The sequence below is a fragment of the Simochromis diagramma genome, unplaced genomic scaffold (assembly GCF_900408965.1).
Source record: "Simochromis diagramma unplaced genomic scaffold, fSimDia1.1 OVJJ01000596.1, whole genome shotgun sequence".
Classification (NCBI taxonomy): domain Eukaryota; kingdom Metazoa; phylum Chordata; class Actinopteri; order Cichliformes; family Cichlidae; genus Simochromis; species Simochromis diagramma.
In genome coordinates, this window is record NW_024387245.1 from 8172563 (window position 1) to 8178486 (window position 5924).

The window sequence follows — 5924 nt, forward strand, 5'->3', positions numbered from 1 at the left end:
CAGCTAGCCCATCATATTGACAAGATCCGGGTGTCTGCCCCCCGTGCCTAATGTGACCCTCCGAGGACCTCTGGAATGAAAATCGACGAGGCAGAAGAATTACATATTGAAGCCGCCAGGGAAGGCTGCGATGCTGGACGATGAGAAGAGAGAGGCGGGGCTGGTAAAGTCACTAACAAAGCTGTGAAAACAAGATGCTGGCACCTTCCAAAATTCTTCAGCGCTTATGCAATGTAAACCAACCTTGTATATAATCATCATAATATCATAGGGCTGGTTTATAACTCAAATGATCGGCATTCAGTCATTAACGTATTGAGGTAAGACAAATACTGCAATTTATAACAACTTCTGTTGTACTAAAGTCTGCAGCTAACAATTACTGTGTTATCTATAGATTCTTTTAGACATAAAAAGTAAGTTGAGACTAAGATAAAAAAAATTATTATTTTTTTGCCAAAATGTTGAAATTGTCTAGTTCTACCTTGTCACGCATGCATATTTTCTACTCTTCATGGTGTTTTGAGAGCAGACACTTTTTCCTCCAGCCCATAAAATGGAAGATTAACTTATAATTAAGGCAATAATTACAACAATTATTATTTTTTAAAAGTTCCTCTTTAGTTTTCCTTCAGTCATTTCATCTGGCATCAGGAGAAGAACTTGAGTCTGAGAGGCCACCTGTCCCTATCCTTCCCTCCATGCTTACAGAAGGTCAAGAGCAGGCGTGGGAGGATCAGCAAAGAACCAAAAACAGTCACAGAGAAATGCAGGACTGCCAGGTCAGAGGGCAAATGTGGAGAGGAGGAAGACAAAAAGCATAACCTATTATTCAGTGCAGCCTGCTCACCACCTAAGATTAGACATGCATGCAGGTGAAAACGCTCTCCTGATGAAACCCATGCGCAGGTCACTGCCGACACTCCCCAGTCTTGGTAGTACAACATGCCCTGAAACTTGGAGAACTCCTAAAACTCCCCCAAGAGGCCTCAGAGTGCATGCTGCAGGTCTTTATTTCACTCGGTGACATTTGGGTGCTCTTCATATAAACTGTGGTTACGTGGCTGTGTGCTTCAGCGCTGTCAATAAAGGGCTTTTGTTGCTGCAGTGAAAGCGCACTCTTGATTTATGCATGCCAAGGGTAGAAAACCCTCGACTGACCTCTAAGGTGCCAGACTGGCATTTTAAAATAACAGTTTAATACTTTTAAAAAAAATGCGTGTGAGCTGGGGGACAAGAGATAATGAAGTACAGAGGAGGGTTTTTGCGATTAAAAGACAGCATGGACTCCAGAGCCGCCCGCTGCTAACATCTTATTTTCTGCTCTGAAACGTCGAGAGAGTAATGTAAAAGCCGAAAGCTGGAGTTTTAAAAAATGGCTTAAAAGTAAAACACTAAAACGATGCATTTTCCACACCTCCCTTTGTCTCTGTTGGGGTTTCAGCTACAGCGCAACAAGTGCAGCTGAGCTTGAAGTCTGCGACGGCACGCACGAGTACGGAGCCGCGAGGCTACAGCCCTGAATCACTCCGCGTTTTAGAGAGGGGGACAAAAAACACAGATGCTACTTTCACCGAGCAGATAACCGCAGGTTAAACATTTCACTGAACTTAAAGGTACTCACTGTGGGACGTTTCCCGGTGCGTACGGAGATGAGGGTTGAGGCAGCGTGACAAAGTTTGACTTGTCGCTCTCTCTCTCAGCTCAGCATGGCGGCGACTGAGGCCACAGAGTGGATTCAAAACTCTCCGGGCTGAGATATCAGCAGACAGGGGGAGGGTGCACAGGGAGGCGGCGAGAAGACAAGGTATCTCCAGAGAGCGCACAGCCACATTCAGACAGGCTCCTCTTTTCTTTTTTCTTTTCTTCCAGGCGACCTGTCTAGACTGAAAAGGCTATCATTTTGAAATACTGTACTTAAAAAAATTAAATACACTTTTTTAATAAAGCCTATCGTACTTATTGCACACCTTACATTTACTGCACATACTCGGATATTGTACTAACAATATTTTATACTGCTAGTAAAAACTTTAATTTAATTTATAACATAAATAAATAAATAAAATTATTTATTAGATGGGTTACTCAGGATATGTTAAATAGGAGATCTGGAATGTTGTTTCTGTTTCTGTTCATTTATTTATTTCAGGAACCATGTACAAAATACATTAATTACATAAAAGGAAAAGATGTACTGTATCACATTTAGCTGCCAGGTAATTTCCTTGTGTAGTTCCTGGGCATGTAAAACACATTACAAAAACTCACATTCCCACATATATACACATGCAGACACACAATAACAAAAGATAAACAACTCAAAAATACTAAAATATCTTCTTATTTATTATATTTTAATATTTTTTGATTGATATTTATGCAGTGTGCATTGTCACTTCAGTTCCAGCTCCCTACTTTTAAATGCATAGATAGATAGAGCTAGCAGACCTACTCGAACTCAGTCATGAAAAGTAACATTGAGGTACTTGTTTACTTAGGTTTATGTAAATCAGCCCTCCATAAAAATACAAAATCAAAATATTATGTGTAGTATTGTGCTCATGTTTCCAAATGTCATCCACAAACAAATAATCACAGCTGCACTTTTATTATCCTTTTATGAATGTTTCATTTGTTCTTTTTCAGCTTTAAACCATAATAGGCAGCTCCCAAAGGAAGATCATAGTCCGGATGTTTACTATACAGTAATAGGTGACTGATTTGTATATTTTAATGATATTTCATTATACTTTAACAGAGACTGACCTGGCTCAGCAGCCGCGTCTAACTGATGTATGTAACTAATTATATCTGTGGATATTATTTTAAAGTTTCACAGTCTTGCACTGCTTTTCACATATTGTCTTTATTTTTGTTAACATCCTTGTGAATAATCCATCTGTAGGTGCGACCACTGGGTTCAAAAGATCACTGCCAAAGTTCAAAGGTTACACAATATTTTCCTGAAGGAGAAGTGACTTGAAAACACACTGGGGAGGGAAAGACAGACTGACCCTTGTCTTGTTGTGCAGGACAGAGAAGGAGGGAGTGGGGCTTTCCATGGAACCGCAAGCTGAAAACAATACCATCTTTGAGTCAACGACAGATTGCTGCTGCTACAAGATAGAACAGTATCACAGTACACCTCTGTGACTACTTTGTGGGTTCACTGAGCAACAAATGCCAAGAACTTTACCTGCCCAGCTGAGCTGCAGTAAGCCTCTAATGTCCTTTATTGCAAGTCGTTGGTTAGGCTGTACCCTTAAACATGCCAGCGCTTCCAGGCATCTTCTGCTCAACTACAAATTGTTTATTTTCATATCAGCCCCCGGTGATTTGAGAGCTTTAAGCTGAAGGCTGGTTGTAGTTAAAAGGGGACGGCCAGTGCTGCCCTGAAATGAATACGAAAAGCAGCTGGGTTTATCTTCACTCACTCTGTGACATGTGCTTCTAAGAGAAAACAGGTGACCCAGGAGGAGGAATGTATGCTAACTTAAATGTAATGCTGCAGCTCGAGTGATTTGCTATCACTTAAAAGCCCTGCATTTTACATCATATTAGATTTACTAATGCTTGTTTTTCTAGGTCTTTCTGAGCTTGTCTGCCTCACCTTGTTTAAATAGACGTCCAAACTTATGTTTGTTAGTGTTAAAAAAAAGACCGATATATGGATTAAAGAATCTTATTTTCCTGTTGCTGTTGATAGGAATATCAAATGATTGCATGAAATCAAAAAAGCAAGAGAGTGAGTGTCAGAGCACTAAGTAGACGCACATATACTTACACACACTGGCACACAATAGAGCAGAAAAATTAATAGAGCAAGGTGTAGCTTTCCAGTGTAAGTATATGATCTTCATGCCCAAGCCCTTCAGACACACTGGTTGGATATATTTAGAGTCCCTCGTCGGTGTATCCATGCTACAAGGCAGACCGCAATTATTCCCAACAGTGGAAGGGCCAGTGCTGGTCTGAGATCAGTAAAGAGGAGAGTGCGTGTGTGTGTGTGTGTGTCAACTGGTACGGGACAGGATTAACGCCACAAGAGTCAGAAGCCAGCTCTGCCAGTGGTCCATTTGCATTGAAAGTAAGCCCAGCAAACTGAGAATGTTTTGCTGGGCTTGTTCTTACATTCAAATGCTAAGTAGTGCAATTCTAAAGAAATTAAGCCGTAAAAAACGTAACCATGTGATCTATAATATCAGTACAAGAGCAGTTGAAGAGCGTGACTGGTTCACTTCATGGTGCTGAAATAAAAATGATGATAATAATAACAACATATGGCAGAGAAGTGAGCTTTGCTTGTGACTTTTTTAGTCATCTGGTAAGCAGTCTGTGGGAAATTGGACCCTTGAATGCTGAATTCATGTGTGATTTTATCACAGGCGTGCAGAAGTGAAAGAGGAAAGGAGTTTTTTGGGCTCCTTATTTAGCTGGTCTCTCCTCTGTATTTACTTTTTGTTCTTATTTTCCTTTTCTAATAAGCCATGCACAATGAAACGCATGGTATTTGTTTTACAAAGCCTAGGTACTTCTCTGAATTCAACGCCTAGTTATGAACACCAAAACAACTAAGGCAGCTGATATGTTTGCCTGAGGCAGCAAGGCTACAGTAAGTATGTGGTGCTAGATTATATATGTTTGAGTTCTTTTAATTTTACACCTGGACCGCAGTAATAGAAACAGTCATCTGTGCCACACAACAGCACAGTGTCAATTTCAAATCTCATTTAGAAATGTTTCTGAATACCTTGAACACTCTAATGTTATGCCCTATCAGCGCTGCAAACCAGTATTGCTCTGCAGCAGGTGTCTGCCTGAAGTCTGACAAAGCAGTACCATCTAGTGGCAAATACTGAACATGTCAATATGTTTACATGAACCATTGCCCTCACATCTACTGCCATAGACTGTATAGAAAAAACAGCCTGCTGCAGTTATCCCAAATGAGTTAACTGCGCCCCCTGGCTGCCAGCTTTCCAATGTGTCCGATTGTCGACAGATATACCCTACAATGACTGTTGTTAACCCCGCTCCCTGTCAGTGTTATGTAAGTGGCCTCCATGGTACCATCATCAAATCAATATGACTGCAAGTTTGCTGATTGCACCAACAGTTTTGTTGGATGCAAAGAATCAAGAGCAACCGTAGCGAACTCCTCTACTTACCTCATGTTTAGCCTACAAGAGATCATCACTACTTAATATATTTGGTGCACTTGAATGAGTTCTGAGAATGAGCAAATGCATGTTTAAATTATGTAATCAAATCACAACATGATCACAAACTTCCACTACTGTTCTAAAAACATGCACCATTTTCAGTATGTTTTTTTTTGTGCCACTATTTTGCAAGCACACTCAGAGGAAGTTATGAATGAATATTACCACAAACCATCATTAACCATGATCAGTGAAGCATCCAATGGCACAATCCTGGGAGGTCAAGAGTAGCAAGTGATACAGTGCTGCTCCCAAAATATCTAAGCTGGGACTGAAGTGAGTTACATGACATTTGCAGCATATATTTTAATAAAATTACACTGCAGTGTAGCTGTGAGAAAAGCTGATTAAAAATAAACATTTACGACAGGTTTCAGGTGCGTACCCTTCGTTTTAATAGGCTTTAAGTTTCAACACTGAAATATAAATCCAGCCATTTCTGCGGGGCGGGCCGATAACTCGCCCTCCAATCAGCGGCTACAATGGGTTAACATGTGCTCCCAGACGACCAATAGCGAGGGGCGGACTAGGCCGTTTGCCGCACCCAAGTGAGGTTGATGGCGGCTGGGCGGAGCGACGACGCGGGGACGACAAGCGCAGAGAGATAAACCCCGCCGTGAGGAAAAATAGCGAAAACTGTTGTCCTGCTTTCACCGTGTTCTGTTTAAATATCACCATTTCATCAAAGAGAGGGTAAGC

At 41.1% G+C, this 5924-nt stretch overlaps 1 protein-coding gene across 7 annotated transcripts in view; it reads right to left on the reverse strand.

Annotated features, from left to right (window-relative positions):
• sema4d (sema domain, immunoglobulin domain (Ig), transmembrane domain (TM) and short cytoplasmic domain, (semaphorin) 4D) overlaps window positions 1-1809 on the reverse strand; it is a 40621-nt gene extending 38812 nt beyond the window's left edge. For 3 of the 7 annotated variants that reach the window (XM_040053318.1, XM_040053319.1, XM_040053316.1), the window contains exon 1: window positions 1625-1808. The gene's annotated coding sequence lies outside the window, so the exon portion shown is untranslated. Of the gene's footprint in view, window positions 1-1624 lie in introns of all 7 variants that reach the window. The other 4 variants (XR_005699127.1, XM_040053314.1, XM_040053320.1 and 1 more) reach the window with 3 other exon arrangements.
• Window positions 1810-5924: the final 4115 nt, after the last annotated feature.